Source organism: Lactuca serriola, chromosome 2 (assembly GCF_051521515.1).
Source record: "Lactuca serriola cultivar US96UC23 chromosome 2, Lser_US96UC23_V15, whole genome shotgun sequence".
Lineage (NCBI taxonomy): Eukaryota > Viridiplantae > Streptophyta > Magnoliopsida > Asterales > Asteraceae > Lactuca > Lactuca serriola.
In genome coordinates, this window is record NC_136409.1 from 82,661,136 (window position 1) to 82,683,468 (window position 22,333).

Genomic DNA, 22,333 nt, shown 5'->3' on the forward strand with positions numbered 1-22,333 from the left:
ATGCGGTGTTCGCCCTATAATACCTGGAGGAAAGATCAAACGAAGTGGTAAAGCAATGCCCAAGGCAAGTACGAATGTAAGTATGGGTGATGATACTGGGTCGACCAATGAAGAGCCTATCATTGGAATTAAGAAAAACAAAATGCCAATTAATTCAAGGTATAATGTTTCCCTTGGCGATGTATTTAATACCAATGGACAATATTCCAGTCAAATGCCAAACAATGGCATGCAGAACAATCAAAATGAACAAACGGGGGGAGGAGGAGGAGGAGGGGGAGGCGGTGGAGGAAATGGTGGCGGTGGAGGTGGGGGAGGCGGCGGACGAAAATGATGATGTTGAAACTAAAATGAATCATCTACGATAATAAATGATACATCATTTTACAAAACCTCTCTATTTATAATAAGATATGTATTGTTCAAATATAAATCAAATATGTATGTATTATCTCCTTATGTACTCTACATGAGTTATTTAATGAATAAAGGCATGATGTTATATCTTTCTTTATCCGTATTATATATATATATATATATATATATATATATATATATATATATATATATAGATAGATAGATAGATAGATAGATAGATAGATAGATAGATAGATAGAGAGAGAGAGAGAGAGGAATGAGGAAAGGTCATTTGAGAATCTATAGTTTCACCAGAACCCGAGAACTACAACTACAGGTGAGACGTTAGATCAAAATTTTTAATGGTTTAGATCAAAGATGACATACTTGTAATTATCAACACTTTTAATGATATCTGAGACTTTTAAAGAATTGACCATAGGGGTATATTAGGGATAAATATATTATTTCATAATAATTAATTTAACTAATTTAAGAAAATCAAATTCTCTCTAGATTACTTATCGATTCTATCTTTCTCTCTATCCCCTTTTCTCAAACACACAAGAAGTCTTCATCGCTCCGCCTTGGTGCTTCCTTCGTCGGCGAAATCATCAACGAGAGATTGAGAGAACATAGCGTTCATATATCTCTCCTCCAGATGGTGACAAATCTCGTTCACGTTCTTCCTTGGCTTCTTCTTATTGCCTCCAGATTAATATCCACTATCGATCCAAGTTTCGTCGCCAATGATGATCAATTCATCTGAAATCTACCACTGATCAATGTTTCATTATTGTTGATTATAAACAAGATGAAGGTGCGATCTGTTCTTTTCACTTTTATTTTGAAGATCGAGTGGAGACCAAGGTGAAATTATTGCTCCTAATTATGAAGTTACTGCTCTTGATTCTCGATGTTATGGATGTAAGATCGTTTTTCTCGTATATATATTTTTGTCAATTTGTGGTTGTTTTACACAAGTTGCTAGGGTTATTCCAAAATTTTGAACGCATCTCTAGATGATTTTATGATATTTTGCGATTACCGGAACTCGTTTTCCGTTCTTTGATATCAAATGATTTTCTGATATCCTTTGTGAAGGTTGTTGCTTGCTGTTTGGAGAAATTCATAGATGAAAAGCAATGGCGAATCCAGAACCAAAAACCACATGGTTCCTTATGTAAATAAAACTAAAATGGTTAGGTCTTTTAGAAAAAAATAGGTGGGTCTTTTAGCAAAAATGAGATAGGTCCTTCATATTTTCTATATATATTTGTTGTATTTAAAAAAAAAGGTAGGTCCTAGGACCTACCTTGTTGAAGCCTAACTACGCCCCTGATGAAAAGTTGATAACCTGGTCGATAATTGATTTAATCTCTTATCAGTTCATATAATTAACAATCAAATTATTCTCTCAATCAAGTTTATCTATAATAATCCTACATTTTATTAGTTGATTTGACCGAGAATTAATTTGGTGACTGATTACTTTAATGTTTTCATGCTTTAGGGATGTCCTTCATTCTCATAACTCATCACCAATCAATTATTCTAATTGACCAAGACAAGCAAAAATCCATGGTATGTATATCTTTTGATATAACTAACATTCAATCTTACATTATTACATGCATGTAGTTGTAGCCACTAGATTAAATCATGTTGTAACTATTAGGATAATCCTATTAATAACCTCATTCACAAATACAATTAAGTCAAACAACGAGAATTATTATTCCTCTCATGTTGGTATTGGAAAGCTTTAGGACAGGTCAACATCAAGTTCAGGCAGTTAAGAGAATCGATTAAGCTCAAATCCTGAACATACTTGCTTCCCTATTCAAGAGGATGAATATCCTAAGGGCAATGAAGAAACTGAAAATGATGAACTTCAAGCAAATGAATAGACAGAAGTGGAAATTGTAACAATAGAAAATGATGATGGGGTTGGAATTGTTCCAAAAGTAGAAAATTAACTTGCCGAAAGAGAACCTCCCTCTGGGCCCATGAAATATGGTGATAGGTGTAGTTCAAATTCTGTGAATATACAAGTGAACATCCCTAAGACTCGTGATAAGTTAAAATACAAGTCCAAATTTCATCCTGGAGTTAAAATACAAGTCCAAATAAAATAATTCTCGTTGTTTGACTTAATGGGGAAAAAGTTGAGAAACTTATGACTCAGTTTTAATTCTATCTTACAATATTTTTACATAAAGGTTTAGCAAGTTTGAGGTTTTTTGTTTGATTAATGGTCTAAGACATGTGTTTTGCAGGATTCGGATAATAAAAGCTGCAATTTGCTCTTTCAGTTTCAGAGTGTTATTATATGCCCTTAGATCCCTTTCTGTTTATTGACCTTGAAGAATAATGAGTTTGTCCAATCAAGGGGCTTCCGTCATTGACAAAAAGCTTATCATAACAGGCAAAACAATACTATTAAATCCAGATGTAGCAGAATTTGTTCCATTTGCTCCAAGATCACCTTCTTCAACTATTGTTGCTCCTGATGCATCTTCAAGTTTTGGTAATTTTGTTGCCATAACACCACAGAAAGCAGTACTAGATAGATTAGAGTCATATGTGTCAAATAATTCAGATGATGAGGCTCACCAATACTGGCGTCATCAACTACCTGATCACATCACTCCAGACTTCAATGTTGTAGGAGACGAAGATCCTCAAGGAATCAATACACTTCCTTTCTCAACCTTATATTTAGCAGGTGTCAATGAAACAAACGAAAGTAGCTTTAACCAAAAAATGGGGTATCCCATTTCATCTTCCTCATCTAGTTTTCAACCTGCTAAACCTTGGGACATTCATGGTGATCAGCTGCACAATGGAAGGGTCAGTTATGGAGATAGATCGGGTGGCTGAAGTTCAAACCGCTCAACCGCGACTTGAAATTGGAGATGTTGTTAATAATAATTAATTCTCTTTTCTTGATTAAACATAATAATAATTGTTACAAAATAGTTTCTTTTAGTTGTATGAAACTATGAATGAATGCTTTAACTTTATTGACATGACATGACATCAAATATGTATTCTGAGATGCGTAGTGAAGCTCGTGATCATGCACGTCTAAGTAATGCATACTTTGAACAAGTATATATAATTATTATTATTATTATTATTATTTTAAATTAAAAAAAGTGTTTATATATTGAAATGAATTTAATCACATAATTTTAGGCTAGACAAGCTACCTTGTTGGATACAAGGATTTAGCAAAGGAACTAAGTGTGAAGGTTTAACTACACAACTTGCAAATGAAGGCTGCTCATGGAAAAGCTCAGGAATCCATATATCATCAAAGGTTAATTTCGTCATTTCTGATTTTTAATTCATGACCCGGATGTTTTGTAATTATTTTGTTTTTTGAGGGCAGGAATCCAGTGAGTCCTTCTCCCCTTAATATCATGATAATTTGCGACATTTTGTATACATTTTTGGGTTTAGATTAATCCGAACGGTTTCTTGTTTTGTTTTCATGGTGGTGGTTCATGTGCAATACCTAAGCCAAATTATTTCATATTACAAATCTTTTTTTTTCTTTTGTTTCTGAAGGATCCTAGAAATCTTGAAAGAACTTTTATGCATCCATCAATGGCCATCACATGTTTGTAGAAATGACAAAATGAATATGAAGATTATCTTATATGTAACCTTTCAGGTAACTGATGTGGCTTAATCAATGGGAAATTGCTACAAATCAGTAATGTTCTGTTTTTAATGTCATTTATATGCACAACCTTTTATATATGTGGTTCATCTTACCTATATTTTTTTTTGTAAAATTTAGTATTAAAAATATGTAATTATTGTTATATCCAAACTCAGAATATGCTTATTATTAAGAAAACAAAAACTTGATGACAGTCCACATATTGAATGTAATGATCTATTCAATTCCCTTGTCTCATTCCGTTTTCTCTGATTCCATTCCATTATAGCAAACAAACTCTTAACTTTGTGTCTATTTTTCATAATTTATATATATTTCCATTTTCTTATTTCAGTATAATTAAGATTTCTAAACTTCCATGAAAGGAATTGTGTTTATTGATTTGAGTGTAAGACACGAGATTATGGTAGAAGAGATATTACAAAGACAGATATTTCTTGTTAAACAAAATTTAATGGAGGTAAATTTATTTTTATCTTTCAAAATTCAAATTCGCATCCTAGTTTTTTTTTCTCTTAAATAATAAATTTTGTTTTTGTTTTTGTTTTTTTTTTCAGACGATTGATGGGGATGATGGATTTTAAAATACACATGAACCAAAACGATGTGAATATGCAAAATTTAAGATTGACCAGGTACGTTTTATACTGGGGAAAGTTCACATAATAAGGAAAAGTTCACAAGTGATTCACATATGAATCACATGTGATTCACATGTAATTCGCACGTAAATCACAAGTGAATCACATATGAGTTACATGTGATTCATATGTAAGTTACATATGAATCACATGTAATTCACAAGTGATTCACATATGAATTACATTTAAATCATAAGTAAATTCATATGTGATTCACATGTAATTTACATATGAATCGCATGTAATTCACAAGTGAATCACATATGAATTACATGTGATTCACATATAAATCACATGTGATTCACATATAAATGACATGTGATTCACGTATAAATCACATGTAATTCACATATGAATCACATGTAATTCACAAGTGAATCACATATGAAATATGAATTACATGTGATTCACATATATAAATCAAATGTGATTCACATATAAATCACACGTAATTCATATATGAATCACATTTAATTCACAAGTGAATCAAATATGAATTATATGTGATTCATATATAAATCACATGTAATTAACATATACATCAAGTGTAATTCACATATGAATCACATGTAATTCATATGTAAGTCACGAGTAAATTACATATGAATTACGTCTATATTCCCACATGCATTTTATGTGAGCATTCTTTGTTTTTGTTTTCTTGTGAATTTCACATTTGAATCTTAAAAGATACAATCATATGCGAATATCACATTATATAATCGCATGTGAATCTTACATGACACATGCATTTTTGTAAGTGTTCTTGCATTAATCAGTTTTTTATCTTCTTGTAGATTTGAAAGAATTTGTGGAAAATTTTAAAGATGTAAAAGGTGATAAATTGAAGAAAATATGAAAATCTTGATATGAAGAAATGATAACATTGTGAACCTGTGTAATTTTTTTTTTAATTTTATATTGTATTGAATAAAATGCTTATACTATTATGTTTATAGTTTGATTATTAAAAATAAGATTTTTTATGATTTACTTACGAATATTATAGTATAAGAAATATGCATTTGAAAAAATAAGTATATATACATCTAAAACATTGATTTTCTTGTTAAAAAAATTAGGTTTTTTTTTTTTTTTTTAATTATTCTAGGTTTTTTTTTATATGGAGTTTTTTTTTTGAAAAAAAATGCACTTTTTTTCTTTTAAATTTGTTGTTTTTCTGGAAAAAAATACAGTTTTTTAAAGAAAAAAATTGCAATTTTTTTGAAAAAATTGTAGTTGTTTTTTTTTGAAAAAATGTAGTTTTTTTTTAAATGCAGCTTTTTTAAACAAAAAAGCAATTTTTTTAAAAGAATAGCAGTTTTTTTTTGAAAAAATTGTGGTTTATTTTTAAAAAATTACTTTTTTTTCATTTTTTTTAGAAATTCATGTTTTCTAAAAAAAATTAAAAAATCTTCATTTTTTTAAAAAAAATAAAAATTATTTAAAAAAATCCGAAATTTGATTTATTATGTTAATTTTGTCCAATAACACAAAAAAATAAAAATTACATGAGATCGGTAAGATTATGATCATGCCCTTAATGAGTTAATTTTGATTTAACGCTTCACTTTTAGTTCTTAGGTTCTCAGAAAACTATGAGTTCTCAACCGATCTTTTATATATATATATATATATATATATATATATATATATATATATATATATATATAAAGGCATCATGTTATACGTACACAATATTTCTAAAAAAATACACACAAAAACATTCCTAATGCAACGATTTATTGTGACTCAAAAACAATCCTAACTAGATGAGAAATCATGCTTTGCGGGATATAGATTTAGACAACTCCGATCATTTTGGCCACTTCGTGGTTGTTATCGATAGAAATGATTACATAGTAATTTGGAGCGAATATAAAGACTGCATTGCACCAATTCCCTTGGCACCTAACTTATCTTGTGCAGCGATCAACAATAAAATATTCATACTTATAACAAAACAAAATAACAAAAAAAATTAAAATGCATTATACCTAATCAACAGTAAAATATTCATTCCTGTAGCATAAAAAAAGGGACAAAAAAATTTAAATGCATTATACTTGAAGATTGGTTATATGTAAGAAATAGAAATGTACATTTATCTTGTTGTCTAAATAACATCCCGCCAAAATTGATGCCTCCAAAATTCTTTCATTTAAAGTGTACTATAGCATCGTACTTTCAATTCTTTTTATAAAAATATAACTTTCAGAAAAGAGGATGCTATTTTCAAAAACTGTTTTTGTCGTTGAACTGTTCACCTTATTGATACCTTGTATAAGCGAAAAGGTACTCAATTTTTTTGTTTAAATCAGTTTATTTTATTGCATATGGAAGCTAAGATTACCTTTTTTAAGTGTGAAAAAGACAAAATTACCCTTCCCATCTGGATCAACAAAAAAGGACGAAATCGTAACCCAAATGATGCGGTTTTTAGTTTGAGTGTCAGTGTCTTTCCATGTAGACCTTCTTTTTCCATGTCAATAGAAAGCATCTTTAAAAGTTCAACTGCAAATTGAATTCTAATTTTAACAAATATAAAAGTCTGTAAAGAAATATAAACTTTCTTAAATGATAAAATGATAAAGATAAATCACCTAATTTATGATTAAAAGAAGGCCTCATGTTTAGTTGCAGAAAGTGTTCTCTCATTGGTCATACTTTTTTGTGATCTAATATTCGGTGCTTCGGTTCCCCATAGTTCTAACCCTACAGATACACTAAAATCTACATTGTACAGAAATTATCAGGGGTAGTATCATCTTTTTAGAACCAAAAACTAAAATTTTTATAAACCCAATACAACAATAGCTGCAGATGAGGGAGAGAACAACACAAAAAGTAAGCAACATTAATACAACAAATCTTCTTGTAGCTTGATCTCAAATACATCTTTTCAGATATGTTCAGTTACTTTTCCAATTCCCCCAATTTAAAGGATGAATTTTAGTAAGAAAAAAAGTTTATGGAGGTAAAGGGTATATTAGACATTAATTATGTAGTGCCTTGTAACACTTATAAAATTCAATCCAATTTAAAACTTTTTTACAACTTTTAAAACCATTAACTAATTACAATTTACTTTTAAAATAATTTAAACATCAGAGTATCCCCAGAATCAATCATGAAAATGTAAGGAGGTGCACGATTATGCCTTCGCCTTCCCGTGATCATCAGAATACCTGAAACAATAATCGATAAATGTAAGATTGAAGGCTTAGTGAGTTACCCCCAAAATACCAATGCCATACATTCATAATCATATCATATAACATATAAGTAAACAACATGCATAATGAGCCTTCAGCGTGACTAGACCGCCTCGCAGGCCTTCCACCTATCTGGACCGCTCTCCGAGCCTTCGGCACTTCTGGACCGCCTCGCAGGGCCTATAGCCTATCCGGACCCCTCGTTGGTCTTTTGGCCTAACTGAACCCCTTTCCAGGGCCTTTAGTTTATCCAGACCGCCCTGGGTATGTTGGCCTTCAGCACAAAGTAGGACCGCCTCAACCCAACCCCCAATCAACAAACATGTACACATACATATCATAAGCTAGCATATATAATAGCCAAAGTGATCTAACAGATCACTAATCACAACAACATCTCATTACCAGGATACAGATCTAACTGGTCACTAACATAGAATCATCCTATATACCAGGATACCGAACTAACCAGGTCACTAAGCATATCTCCATTGTAACTACCAAGATGTAAATCAATAAGCATATTATGCGATAAACCCGGATAAAAATCCGATAAGCGTCGGCATTGGTGCCTTAGACCCATTTGATAAAGTGAGGACAACTCACCTGACACTGTTGAATCCTCGCAGATAAAACCCCAGTTGCTGGTTGACAACTTCTCGAACTGTCAACATCAAACAACACCCAATTAGTAATTGGGTTCGAAGCCCAAAGTCCAACTAACATACTAAAGGCCCAATAGTAAAGTAATGGGCCAAAGCCCAGCATATGGCCCAATTTTCCAAAATGTGCCCAGACCTCTACATGGTCTTTTCTTAAGGACCATCCATTAATGCTAGTCCAAACTATTGGTATACCAATTACCCAACAGCTCATAATCATCAAGGCCCAGCTATGGCCCATCTATGGCCTAGTTTTCCAAATTGGGCCCAAGTCCTTCACATGGGCCTTATCGTAAAGCCCGTCTAAATATTCTAATCCATATGCTTGTTTTTGGATGGCCCATCAATAACCCAATTACCAAAGTCCTAAAGAAAGGCCCAACTCAAGCCCCAAGTGAAATTAATGTTTTCACATGAAATGACTATTAGGGTTAAGTGTTTATTACTTAATCCGTTAAGTCCAATATCGCCTTAGGTTAATTGCAAATGATTATTAATTAATATCTTCGATTTATTAAATAATTCCCGTGCGTGTCCCGATGCATCCCAAAATTAGGGTTTCATGACATTTGGGTTTTCTAAACCCTAATTAGGGTTTCCAACCTAATATTAGCCCAGTAGGCCTAAAAGTTAAGTCCTTAGATCCATTATGGTTCATTAGGCCCATTAGGGTTTCGCTAGTTGGGCACCATCCACTACCACCTCGGGTAGTGGTGGTAAATAGTGGCGGCCACCACCTCATAGTGGTAGTTATGGTTCTTGTCCATCTTGTCCAAGCATCCCAAACAAATCAAAACGTAAACAAAGCACACCGCCACCCAACACGGCGGCTGGTGGCGGCAGCCAACACCTCACGGTGGTGGTTATGGGTTTTTATTTGATTATTTCGACATGATTACAACTTTTCAACAATACTAAAACACATACTCATATAAAATAATAAACACACACATGGCCGCACTATGGCGGCAGGCGGTGGTATGTGGTGGCAGCCACCATGGTTGGCGACAATGGTGATTCTCTTCTACTTCCGATCAATAGAAAAAGGCGCACACACCCAAAACAGCAGCGACACTCGACTTGCTAGGAATAGATGCCACCAACGGCGATAGAAGGACGTTGGAGAACTTGACTGGATGAACCAACCGCCAAGAGGCGGCGGCGACAACTAGTCACACGGCAACAACGACTATGTCTTCACCGTTTCAGTGCAACAGGGCAGCAATCCTTGTGGTTTTCCGGCCACACATGAGGTCCAATGACATAGTGATGGCGTGGTTTCAATGGCAGAATCGACAGGAGACATGGTGGCAGCAGATGAGGCTTTGTGATGGCGGCTGGAAAAAGAGAAGAATGAGAATGGCAGCTTTCGGTGGTCGCTGTCATCGTTCGTCGATCGGGAACTGCGGGGTGGCATCGCCGGTGGTGAAGGGAGGCAATAGGGTGGTGCGACACCGGAGTTGAAGGAGGGTGAAGGTGAAGTTGGCGGTTGCAGCATCCATTATGGTTAGGGTTTAGAGGGTGACGGGTTTATATACCCCAACCCCATAACTTCATTCCATAAATACACATCTGGTCCCTCCTCCTTCCTTTTGTTTCAATTTTGATCCCAAATTTAACATTTCTACCCTAGCTTCAAAAATCCCTTTCAAGTCCAATCCGTAATTTACCCAATAACCCCTCCCTCCACAAATCCTTTTCAACACAGGTCCAGAATTTACTCTTTAGTCCCCACTTCCATAAATCCTTACATCTTAAGTCCAAATAATACCAAACACCCCTTGACTTATGGAAATCTTTACAAATTTAGTCCCAAAATTACACTTTAACCCCTGAAGATTCAAATCTTGTCATTTGGCTTCCCGAAACCAACTCCCAGTGAATTATTATTTGGTTTTGGATTATAATAATATTAAACAATAATAAAAATTACTTTTCAGGTTTTCGGGTTCATTATTTAATTATTTTATTTTAGATGGGATGTTACAACTCTCCCCCACTTAAATTTGATTTCGCCCTCGAAATCGTTTCTGATCATTCCTTACACGCCAGGCAACTTGAACTACATGTCCACAACTACAAGCATACCCCAACCTTTCCAAGACAACTGTAACCAACCCTCGCAGGGTTCTGAAATTTGAAAATAAGCAATTATCCCCGCATTAGGATCACATTACTCAATCTGAAATCTGAAGTCTCGAGATGGTCTGGCTCCCTGACAGATCGCCCAAACTGAATTATTGTCGAATTCATTGCGCTTACCTCCCAACTGGCTACTCAACTTCTGATAACCTAAGTTTCCTACCAGAAGACCGAGTCACAGACCAATTTTCCCTGCAGTACACTTATACTTGACAGAAAACTCATCCAGAATACCGGATTCCCACTCAATTGCTAAACCAACGAGCGATCTTACAGTCACTCCATGCGATTCCTGAAAGAACATCGACTGGTAATAACTGCCTTAGCTATATCGCCACTCATGGCTCCATCAATCCTTCTGGTCCATCCGAACCTAATAGTTTGACAATCTATCTCCATCGAAACAAATACGAAAAGTGAAAGGTACCAAAATACTGTAGTCTTACATCATGCCCGGTCTCCAAAGACCTACCGTTTTCCTGATTCCGATTATACTTTGGTCTACCCACCATCTTGTGAGCTATCCCACCCTGACCTAATCATCTGAAAGAATCCGTGAATGCTACGAATCATCTCGCAGTCTCACAACACTTCACACACCATCTGACCGCTAGTGAATGTTACGACTACCTTCGCAATCTTACAACACTTTCCATACTATCTGATCGCTTGTGAATGCTACGACTATCCCCGTAGTCTTACTACACTTTCGCTCTAACACAACCATAATCCGATACCTTACCCTCAATCTATCAATCCAGATACTCTTAGAGTCTAAAACACACTCGACTGAACACCCAAACTAAACTCATTTCATGAGTGGATCCCAAACTGATTCCCCAAATTCTGCTATCAACCACTGAGAAGACGCGATACACATGTTGGGGAGTTTTACCGAACTCCCAACTCACACAACCCTTAAACCAATCAGCCACTTGGGCTGCCTTTTTCCTGACAAGGATGTGAAACTTATCCCAGTTTCGAAACCATTTCCGCTTCCAAATCTTGGGATGATTCTCCCCCACTTAGATTTGACTAAGTCTTCACAATACATAAAAAATGGAGAATTGCCAATCTTTTTCCTTTTCCAATGATTTATCCAATAACAACCAACTTTTACCTACTAGTGCTCCATTACTAGCCAGTCCTAACTGATTACACACTTCTAAGAACAAGATGAACACTTCCTAAATCCTAGTGAAACCGAGAATCCCTAATGCTTGAATGATCCCACATCCAAATCTTGAAGACCAAAAGATAGATACTCTAACTAATACCTCAGCAACGAGCTACTTCCTTTGGCGTTTTCATCCGCCAATCAATAACGGTTACTAAAACCACTGAATCCTGACAATGCTGAATAACCATCCTATGGGAATCTACCCACAGACCTCCCACATAACACCCTTCTTCCCAAGATGCTCCAAACAAGTCTCCCGCTCTCGGGCTCTAGAAATCATTTCATTTAAGGTTCGCACCCTGACTCACTCACCAGCTCAATCTTCCACAGCTGAACTGCAGTAGCCGAAGCAACCTTTGCACCTAAACCGTGATAGAACTACTCCCAAGACATAGTCTCCAACCCCAAAAGTGCAATAGATCACACAATCAACCCTTACCGCTCGATACAAGAGATCCAAGGCGAATCGGTTCTTAACTCCTATGGGTCGGAATGGCAATCGCATAGGCCTCATAAGATACTCATGCCACATCAACCCACTTGTGTACTCCAGCGCTAACATGTTGTCGTCGACCATCTCCCTAATCCCAAGTAACTGCACCTGTCTACTCATCGGAATATGTCCCAGTAACGAGTTTCCACCGGTCCTTCACCCTGGACCTCAGCAGTTTCGGAGTGTGCCTGGCCTTCTGGTCAGTAGGACATGAACCTGTGAAGCAACATCCCTCTACATTAGATGGCCACCTCATGGCTATAACCGGGTCTTTAACCCTACTGAAGGTTCGGGCTTCGCGTTATCGAAGTCCTGATACTAGAAAGGCCAATTGGCTCTTACCCCTACCGACGTTACAGCTGTTAAAGCTGTTGCGGCAACCGGCTCAATAATGGCTACATAGCGCTCGAGGAAATACTCAACCATAGCGGTATTGATAGACCCAATCATCTCCAGAATCTATCCCCAAACGATCTCGATCACCTCCTCCCAGATGATCTCCCTTAAACGATCCTCTAACAGTACTGGCCTATCCTGGCTGCCAGCTCCTGATCCTGATCCAAATCCGGTCTCAAAACGTCTCGTAACCATCATTCTGGTAATACACCAGAAAGATCTCGCATAGTCCTTATAATAACCGGGAACAACCTCCCAACTAAACCCCAGGGGTTGTTACTTCCTTGCTACGCGTATAGGTCCTGTGCTTTCAGTAGTACGGGCCCATACTACCTTCCACACCTACCCATATTTGTCTCAAGTATCACAACAACACCCTAACAATATACATAAACATAGTGAGCGCTTAATCCTCACTCCTAGAGGAATGCTAAATATCTCATAACTGGCCTCCTAGCCTCACACAACCCACTCATGAAACTTCCACCAACCCTGCAGCACTCGCATATACTAGCCATACGTAATGTTGGACCCGATAGACTTTCGAATACCTAATCCTACCTTAAGCCCTTCATAAAACAATAACATGAAATTAGGCTAAGCCAAACATTCTCAGGCTATAAGATCTTAATTATGTACGGCCGTGAAGCATACACTAAGCAACTACAATAATGATGTCAATTTCATATAAGGAAAAACTCTAGGCTATCAGGCATCATATAATCAGGAAATTCTATCATCTAATCATATCTCATAAATCAAATAATTTGTAACGTATTTTGGGGTCTATCCGCGAGCTCTGACTGATCATACACTTGCATCCTGCTTTATTATTTTGAAAACATTTGAATTTTTTTTTAAAATATTGTCCTTAGTTTGAGACTGGAGACACGCGAGTGTTTCCTCCAATTCACTCAAACCAAGGCTCTAATACCAACTTGTAACACCCATAAAATACAAGGAAATTTAAAACTTTTAAAAAAAATTTAAAACCATTAAGTTATTATAGTTTACTTTTAAAATAATTTAAACATCAGAGTATCCCCAGAATCAATCATGAAAATGTAAGGAGGTGCACGATCACGCCTTCGCCTACCCGCGATCATCAGAATACCTGAAACAATAATCGATAAATGTAAGCTCGAAGGCTTAATGAGTTACCCCCAAAATACCAATGCAATACATTCATAATCATATCATATAACATATAAGTAAATAACATGCATAATGAGCCTTCAGCCTGACTGGACCGCCTCGCAGGCCTTCAGCCTATCTGGACCGCTCTCTGAGCCTGCGCCACGTCTGGACTACCTCGTAGGGCCTACAGCCTATCCGGACCGCTCGCTGGGCCTTCAGCCTAACTGAACCCCTTTGTAGGGTCTTTAGTTTATCCGGACCGCCCTGGGTATGCTGGCCTTCAGCACAAAGCATGACCGCCTCAACCCAGCACCCAATCAACAAACATGTGCACATATATATGATACACTAGCATATATAACAATCAAAATGATCTAACAGATTACTAATCACAGCAACATCCGATTACCAGGATACAGACCTAATCGGTCTCTAACATAGCATCATCCTATATACCAGGATTCTGACCTAAGCAGGTCTCTAAGCATATCTCCATCCTAACTACCAGGATGTAAATCAATAAGCATATTATGCGATAAACCCGGATAAAAATCCGATAAGCGTCGGCATTGGTGCCTTAGACCCATTTGATAAAGTGACGATAACTCACCTGACACTGCTGAAGCCCCGCAGATAAAACCCCAGCTGTTGGTTGACAGATTCCCGAACTGTCAACATCAAACAACACCCAATTAATAATTGGGTTCCAAGCCCAAAGTCCAACTCACACACTAAAGGCCCAATAGTAAAGTAATGGGCCAAAGCGCAGCATATGGCCCAATTTTCCAAAATGTGCCCAGACCTCTACACGGTCTTTTCTTAAGGACCATCCATTAATGCTAGTCCAAACTATTGGTATACTAATTACCCAACATCGCATAATCATCAAGGCCCAGTTATGGCCCATCTATGGCCCAGTTTTCCAAATTGGGCCCAAGTCCTTCACATGGGCCTTATCGTAAAGCCTGTCTAAATATTCTAATCCATATGCTTGTTTTCGGATGGCCCATCAATAACCCAAGTACCAAAGTCCAAATTAAAGGCCCAACTCAAGGCCCATGTGAAATTAGGGTTTTCACATGAAATGACGATTAGGGTTATGTATTTCTTACTTAACCCATTAAGGACATAATCTATTAAGTCCAATATTGCCTTTGGTTAATTGCAAATGATTATTAATTAATATCATAGGTTTATTAAATAATTCTCGTGTGTGTCCCGATAAATTCCAAAATTAGGTTTTTCCAAACCCTAATTAGGGTTTCCAACCCAATACTAGCCCATTGGGCCCAAAAGTTAAGTCCTTAGATCCATTAGGGTTCATTAGGCCCATTAGGGTTTCTCTAGTCGGGCACCACCCACTACCACCTCGGGTACTGGTGGTCAATGAAGGCAGCCACTACCTCACGGTGGTGGTTATGATTCTAGTCCATCTTGTCCAAGCATCCCAAATGAGTCAAAATACAAACAAGGTACACCGCCACCTAACACAGTGGCTGGTGGCGGCAGCCACTACCTCACGATGGTGGTTATAGGTTTTTCTTTGATTATTTCCACACGATTACAACTTTACAACAATACTCAAACACATACAATCACATAAAATTATACACATGCCCACATCTGCACTCTAGCGACAGGCGGTGGTACGTGGTGGCAGCCACTATGGTTGGCGACCATGGTGGTTCTCTTCCACTTCCGATCAACAGAAAAAGGTGCCCAATCCCAAAACAGCAGTGGCACTCAACTTGCTAGGAATAGATGCCACCAACGACGACAGAAGGACGTCGGAGAACTAGATCGGATGAACCAAACGCTAAGCGACGACAACGACAGCTAGTAACACGACAACGACGGCTATATCTACACCGTTTTAGTGCGACGGGCAGAAATCCTGGTGGTTTTCTGGCCACATGTGACGTCCAACGATGTAGTGATGGTGGTGTTTCGATGGTAGAATCGGCAGGAGACATGGTGGCGGCAGATGAGTCTTTGTGATGGCGGCTGGAAAAAGAGAAGAAGCAGAATGGCAGCTTCCGGTGGTCGCTGTCGTCGTCTGCCGATCGAGAACTGCGTGGTGGCATCGCCTGTGGTGAAGGGAGGCAATAGGGTGGTGCGGCGCTAGAGTTAAAGGCGGGTGAAGGTGAGGTTGGTGGCTGCAACATCCATTAGGGTTATCGTTTAGAGGGTGACGGGTTTATATACCCCGACCCCATAACTTCATTCCATAACTACACATCTGGTCCCTCCTCCTTCCTTTTCTTTCAATTTCGATCCCAAATTTACCATTTCTACTCTTTCTTCAAATATCCCTTTCAAGTCCAATCCGTAATTTACCGAACAGCCCCTCCCTCCACAAATCCTTTTCAACACAAATCCAAAATTTCTCTTTATTCCCTGCTTCCATAAATCCTTACATATTAAGTCCAAATAATACCAAAAACCCCTTGACATATGAAAATCTTTACAAATTAAGTCCTAAAATTACACTTTAACCCCTGAAAATTCAAATCTTGTCATTTGGCTTCCTAAAACCAACTCACAACTAATTATTATTTGGTTTTGGATTATAATAATATTAAATAATAATAAAAATTACTTCTTAGGGTTTCGGGTTCATTATTTAATTATGTTATTTTAAATGGGATGTTACATACCTGTTGTACAATAGGTGTGTGTCTGTAATGAAAAAATTCCAAAAGATGATGAAAATGTTATCTGTAACCTGAATACAAAGGATTAATCATTTTTTATGGTGTTCCTAAAAAAAGTAGACATAGTTTTGTATAAGTGTGATTACTTTTATTAAAAGTGAAAAGACTTTGTTTTTCACATGTATACATGTCCAAGAAGTATTTCATCCAGTTCACTCATTGATGGTGTTCTCTAAATAGTGTGAACCGGAAATTAAAAGTGACAAACAACATTAAAAATTACAAATATTATAATAAATTGAATGGTTTTGATTATATAATTATGTAGTATAACCTCCAATCCACTAGGAAAGTAGAATGAAAGGAGATCTTTAGACCTTAATGGAAATTGTTTATCTAGAGGGTATATAAAAAGAACCTGAAAAATCATGTGAAATGATAAGAAATCAACATCATATTTCATAACAATGGAAGAAAGTCAAAAGGTTTTCCCAGAACCTGCGGTTCAAGATTTGGTTCTACACGAAATTGATGCCTCCCTGGACGTTCAAATCTTCTACCAAAATAATGCCTCTGAAGTGCCTGAATGTCACAATCTGGATGCAATCTAATCACTACCATGCCTATGGTTGTTATCATCTGAAAAATAAATTGAAAAACCTAGTTCAACCATTTTATTAAGCAGTTTGTGTGCATCCTAAGAGCTACAATCAAATCTTATATACTCAATTATGTATCATTCAAAAAATAATCAATCAAAATATAGAAAAAGAGAATGAAAAGAAGAAGTCCAGAAGGATGGTGAAAATCGCAAATTGAAACCTTACCAGATGATCGACTGGACTATCAACAGTTCAGATGTACAAATTCATCAGGAAGGTGGTGAACGAACGAAACATATGGAATCAAAGAGCAAATGTGAAGTCAGTGGTGTGGTGGACTGGGGACATTTGTGATGTCGGAACAACTCGATCGAGAAAGAGCTGTGTAGAAAGGAGATATAGCAGTTCAAAGATGTTGATGATTACAGAAAACAAATCGATTAGAGAAGATGGTGGGAAGTAGATGTGGAGAAGCAGAAGGCGATGAATGACACTTTGGGTTTCGGTTCGAAGGTGGAAAAGTCGACTGGAGAGTGCTGACGAAACTAAGAAACAAAACATTGTGGGCCTTAATGGGTCGGTGATAATAGCATAAAAGAAGTTGGAGGGGGAGGCATCATCGCTTCCAAACGATCGGTTGTAGGGTGGTGGTGGTGAGAGCCTTTACAGGTTTAAGCGAGAAGAAGAGTGGAGAAGCGATGGAATAAGAACAGATATCCCAAAAGGAACAACCGATACAATATGAATATAAACATGAAACATAGTCATACAATAGCAGCAGTGAAGATCAACACGTGTACAAAGAAAGGAATTAATTACATAAAATACCCTTATAGAAAAACTTTCCGAAACAACAACAAAACATAAAGGGGTGCATAACTTTCATATATATATATATATATATATATATATATATATATATATATATATATATATATTGAAGGTGTCACATTGGAAAGGTGTGATCTACTTTAGGAAGAGGGGGAAGATGGGTTCCCGATTTATTGGACCATTCTGGATCATTGCTAGGATTGGCAAGGTTGCTTGTAGATGGTATCTTTCGGAGGAGCTCAGCCAGATCCTTAGCATTTTCCACGTATCGCAGTTGTGGAAGTGCGTTATGGACGAGGATGCGATGATATCATTGGATGATGTCGAGAGTCCGGTAGCTATTTCGGAAAGGAATGTGAAGGTTCTGCATATCAAGGAGGTACTTTTGGTGAAGGTACAGTGGCAGCATCTGTCACAACCCAAAACCAAGAATGACGGAAACGTTCTGGGGCGGAGGATGTCATGTCAAATATCACAACAATGCAAAGTAGTAAACAAGCAACAACATCATCCATTGCATTAATAGTATAATTTTGATTTTAAGTGTGCTCTTACATATCATAAACAACCTAATGAATGTTCAAAATAAAAGACGAGTCTCGACTGTTCCGTCTTCACCAAACCTGGTCGTCGTACCTGTCTATTTGTGACCTGAGAATACAAGTTATTTTGAAAGCGAGTATCAGCCAAAAAGCTGGTGAATTCATAAGTATTTATGTGTCTTTGTCTTGTAAAAATTGTAAAGGAAAGATCTGTAAATGTTTGAAGAAAAGTTTGTATAAGTATGAAATGTTTGTAAGTAATTGTAAACGTTTGAAAACCCTAGAAAATCCCATATTTTCTACTAGTATAAAAGTAATCTTCTACCAAGATCTAACTGTTTTGAAAGTAGTCTTCTACCAAGACCCGATTATTTTGAAAGTAGCCTTTTACCAAGACCCGACTGTTTTGAAAGTAGCCTTCTACCAAGACCCGACTATTTTGAAAGTAGCCTTCTACCAAGACCCGACTGTTTTGAAAGTAGCCTTCTACCAACACCCGACTATACGACTATTATTATTATTCTAATCTACCTCATCGATCATGTGAATATGCCACATAGTAAAGGTATTAATAATATATTAACTGGATTTTATATCCTTTTGTAATTATCGTATGTAATGTAGTATTTGTAAAAAGTGACTACTTTTGTACTACTTAGCCATAATTGAGGGTGAAGGCATAATGTGATGGCTAGATCCCATGCTAAAACCTCCTTGTCAAGAGATTATGGGAACCAAACGCGACCCCTGCAATGATTGCAAGCCACAAACATCCACATTACTATGATCACGTATACCCAATATAACTATCAAAATGCATTGTGATTCATTGGTATAGTTAGATCTTGAAATTGTTCCATGCTATAGCACCTTGTTATGTCTGTTCTGTTATCGTGTATTGTAATCGTACTTGTGTAAGCGTATTCATGTAAGCGTATCTATGTAAGCGTATCTATGTAAACATATTCATGTTACATGTAATGTACTAGTATAGACTCATGAATGAACTGACTCATGTGTGATTCCTTGTACTTGTAATGGTAAGTAGTATCTCCTAACTATACCTATAATAGTTACTAATAATGTATGTGTATAACCGAAAGTATGCCTTTGCTACCCAAAGGTACTGAACTGACTGAGGAAACTTTTGTGTCTATATATGTATACATGATATATAACTAATATTTAGATGACATTCGGACGACTAACAGATACCCTAAAGCCACATCCAAACGAGGAAAAGGAAATAAAGTGAACTAGCCTTCCTAAGTCCTTTAAACATTACTTATATAACTATACATATATGGGCATGCATTTGATAATATAAAAGCATAAAAGAAGTTTTGTAAAACCATTGAACAGTTTAATACTAAGAAACGATGACTTGCTGTCAGTTTATAAAACGATTTGAAAGTATTTTGTTTGATAAGACAGTTCAAGTATAAGGAAGACCTTTGTTTGGAACTCAGTTGTAAAAGAGTTTAAAAGGAAACATACAGTATGTAAGACAGTTTAATAAAGAGTTTTAAACATATAAAAACGTTTAAGAAAGTCATTTGAAGAAATCTGTCTGGTAAAATAGTTAACGTATAGTAAATCCATATGCATGCTAGTTATTAATCACATGTGATTGATATAATAACTAAACATGATTCAACTTGTATTCCCCCCCCCATAAAGCATTTATAAACATTTACAAAACATTTACAAGGTTAATGAAGGGGTATGAACTCACTTGTAGTGAGTGGTTTGGATGAACGGACTGAATAGGATGCTAAGTGTCAAGTGAAGACTTGAGCACACACAAGGATCCTAATTAACATATAATAACACATATATGTATTCAATTATTCATTAAACAACTAATTAACCAAGGTAAGACATCCTAAGGCATGTAAAACACTCGATTTAAGTGCTATAAGTCCTAAGGATTGCATCTAAGGTTTGTAGGACTTGGCTATTGAGTTTAGGGTTCAAGAGGACCCAAATGGGAGTTTACGGTTTTGTGACCATAAATCATTAAGTTTATGGCCGTAAACTCATGCTCCTTTGACTAGTTTGTGATTTGAAGCCACATAAGTCCTTAGAAACATTTCTACTTGAAGTATAAGCCTATGGAAGGTATTAGGGCACCATTTCACTCCTAAATGGAGTTTACGGTCCTTAGACCATTTTCCTTTGGGTTTACGACCGTAAAACCATATGGTTTATGGTCTTTTTATTTTTTCAAGCCCTTAACTCATCAAGGAAGGGATCTAAGCATGTTTCCAAGGCTTATGAGGGACTAGAGCACACTTTGGCACCCTTTTTAGGGTTTACGGTCCAAGAACATCTTGGACCGTAAACACCTTTGATCTAGTGTTTCCTTGATGATTAGAAGTGAACAAGTCTTATAACAAGCCTAGGTAAGAGTACTTACTATGTAGAATCTTGAAAAGGTGCTTAAAGTCCAAGAACACTAGTGTGTGTTCTTGGTGTTCTTGGTGAAACTTGAAGATCTACACATTTGGAATGATTTCATGGATGAAATCATGTAAGATCACTAGATTAAGATAGATATCAACTAAAAAAGGAAGAAAACACCTACTTTCTTGAATATTTTTGAAGAACTTTGGATGATACTTGAGAGAGAATTGGTTCTAGATTTGGATGTGTGAAAAAAAGCTAAAAATAACTAAGTGTCACTTATATAGTCATTAGGGTTTACGGCCCTAATACCATTTGGGCCATAAACTCCAAGTTTTTATAACTTTATTGATGCACAATAAACCCTAGGGCATCCTCTCTCATGATTTCTCTAAAAGTGCTAATCCTAAAATACTCAAACTTATTCCAAAAAGCTTGAAAATTAGCAGAAACTGTTCTGACTTCTATTGAAGTGAAGGGTTGTACAGAACAGAAATTTCGGGTTGTCACATCATCCCCCCGTTAGAAGGAATTTCGTCCCAAAATTAGGATTTAGGTAAAGGAGTAGGCATGAAATAATCGAGACAAGAAGTAGGGATACTCCCTAAACAATTGATTCTCGTGCTCCCAAGTGAATTCAGGTCCTCGGTTGGCATTCCAGCGAACCTTCACTAATGGTAAACGACTATGAATCATTCACATGCCCTCTCGGTCCATGGTCACTATGGTTCTTTTACGGAGGTAAGGCACTCGTTGGACCCGATCTCGTCGAGTGGGATTACAAGAGTCTCGTCGGACGGATACTTTTTCAAGTTCGAGACGTGGAGGGTAAAACGTACGTTTTTTAGTTCACGGGGTAGGTTAAGTTGTTCGGACGGTTCTTGTATCTCCATAGGTGTTAGGCTGTAGGGCGATCTGGTTACAGGTGTTGTATTGGGTTCTAAGTTTGTTCGCATGACTATGCGATTACTCGTAGTCTTGGGCAGTCTCTGTCCTGAAGTTCATATTAGACGTCATACATGGTTCATCAATCACAATCTCGTGTATACGAGTCGTATATAATTAAAATTGAAAAGGTAGTCGAATAAATGAGTCTTCTTTAAGCTCACATCCCAACGAGGAAAAGAAGTTAAAGTGGAAACATCGATTCTAAACCTGTAGAACCTTGATTATATACCACCCCTGTGTATACAATCTTCAGCGATAGATCAACCGTAAGGGTCCTTGGTTTGAACTTGACGTACTATACGGGTGGTACTCTGGGGAGGTTTGTTGAGGTTTCTTCGGAACAAACAAGAAACATGAGGTACTCTATGCATGAATACTTCGGAGTTCTGGAATGACGGCTTCGTTAGAAAGGCGATTTCGGAGAAAGAGATGT

At 36.7% G+C, this 22,333-nt stretch overlaps 1 pseudogene; it reads left to right on the forward strand.

The window, feature by feature from the left end:
- Nucleotides 1-2,730: 2,730 nt before the first annotated feature.
- Nucleotides 2,731-4,057, forward strand: LOC145089355 (uncharacterized; annotated as a pseudogene).
- Nucleotides 4,058-22,333: the final 18,276 nt, after the last annotated feature.